The sequence below is a fragment of the Lissotriton helveticus genome, chromosome 4_1 (assembly GCF_964261635.1).
Source record: "Lissotriton helveticus chromosome 4_1, aLisHel1.1, whole genome shotgun sequence".
Lineage (NCBI taxonomy): Eukaryota > Metazoa > Chordata > Amphibia > Caudata > Salamandridae > Lissotriton > Lissotriton helveticus.
In genome coordinates this window covers 973,016,616-973,018,172 of record NC_136063.1, presented here as the reverse complement: position 1 = coordinate 973,018,172, position 1,557 = coordinate 973,016,616, and the positions used below count along the sequence as shown (strand labels likewise).

General features: G+C 39.9%; 1 non-coding gene across 1 annotated transcript; it reads right to left on the bottom strand.

Moving 5' to 3' along the window:
• Positions 1-1,221: 1,221 nt before the first annotated feature.
• Positions 1,222-1,295, bottom strand: TRNAN-AUU (transfer RNA asparagine (anticodon AUU)). Its single transcript has one exon. It is a non-coding gene; the product is annotated as a tRNA-Asn (tRNA).
• Positions 1,296-1,557: the final 262 nt, after the last annotated feature.

Here is a 1,557-nt window from a genome sequence, read left to right as displayed (position 1 = left end):
GAGACACAGCAGCTGCAACTGCCACACAAGGAACACTAGAGTGGAATCCCCAGCGACCCCACAGGAGACATCACAGTATTCCGTGATGGCATGACAACAGGCAGTATAGAGTACAGATTACAGATCACCACACTTCTCCTGAAAGGAAATATAGAGATAAACATGATACAGTATGTAGTAATCAGGGTTCCCAAGGCCTACATGCACCGAAGATAACCCACTTACACTCAAGAACTGTTGGCACGGAAACTGTAAAAGGCAAAGAACAGGTTTATTAAGACCCCATGGGGTGGTGGTACACTCAAACAGCACCCTTCGGTAATGCAAGAGGTATCACACCGAACACCGGTGTGACCCCGATTTATATACAGTTTTGGGGCAATAAAAGGTAGGCGGCACAAGTTAGGACACATTTATATACATATATGGTCATGTTTTGGAACACTGCCAGCTCATTGGAGGGGGCACAACTCCGCTGGTCAGTTTGGCGCACATTCCTGAAGGCTTACTGGTCAGTTTGGACTGCGCATGTGCAAGCTTGACCAGTACTAACAATAGCCTGTTGCTGGGCAGACTGAAGTGGTCAGTGGAACGGACAACGGACTAAAGGGGCACGCCGGCCACGAGGCCGCTTATGGTCTAAGATGGCCGCCGCAACATTCAAAATGGCGTTTTCATACATAGCCAAGTTAAGGAGGACAGCGTGTAGTTTCAGCTAATCGCTAACGCGGCCATGCCAATTACGACAAGTAGAAAATACATCTATTTTCAACATTAAAGAAGCATCAAGTATTGGCTTGGACACTGATTGAAAGTATGTCCTTTTCGTTTTTAACTTCATGCTCTAACAGACTAAACTAATAGTCTCACTAAATATATAAGTACTATTGAAGATGAAGCAGATGATGAAGTCCTTCTGATTGTTAATCCGAGATAGTTGGAAAGCTTATATTCAGCTGTTTACATTCATAGTATCTTTATATATTATCAACAAGACTAAACAAAAATGATCTCAATAAATTGCAATAAATAAGAGATTTAGTTACTTGGCGTTGGAACCTAGAACCATTAATAGATATTCCAGGCGCTTTAAGAATAGTAATTAATTCTACAATTAGATCAAATGTATTCATCCAATCCTTCAAGCAGCATTTGATCCAAGGAGATAAACAGTCCAAAATGAGACAGAAGAAAAATTCATCTTTTTCAAACAATTAAACTTGGCCTCTACAGGGATCGAACTTGTGACCTTGGTGTTAATAGCACCACACTCTAACCAACTGAGTTAACAGGCCATTTTGCACGTTTTCTGGAGGACCAGCACAGGAAGCAGTGCTAATGATAGTTAAACTGGGAGATTTGGAAAGCTTAATTTCAGCTGTTTAATATGAATTATAGTTTCATATTATCAGCATGAAGAAACTAATATGATTTCAAAAAAATTGCAATACAAAAGAGATTTCCATACTTAGTGTTAGAATTTTGAACCAGTAACGTGTTTTACACGTAGTTTAGCAATAAATAAATATTCATCACCTATATTCAATTGATTCATCT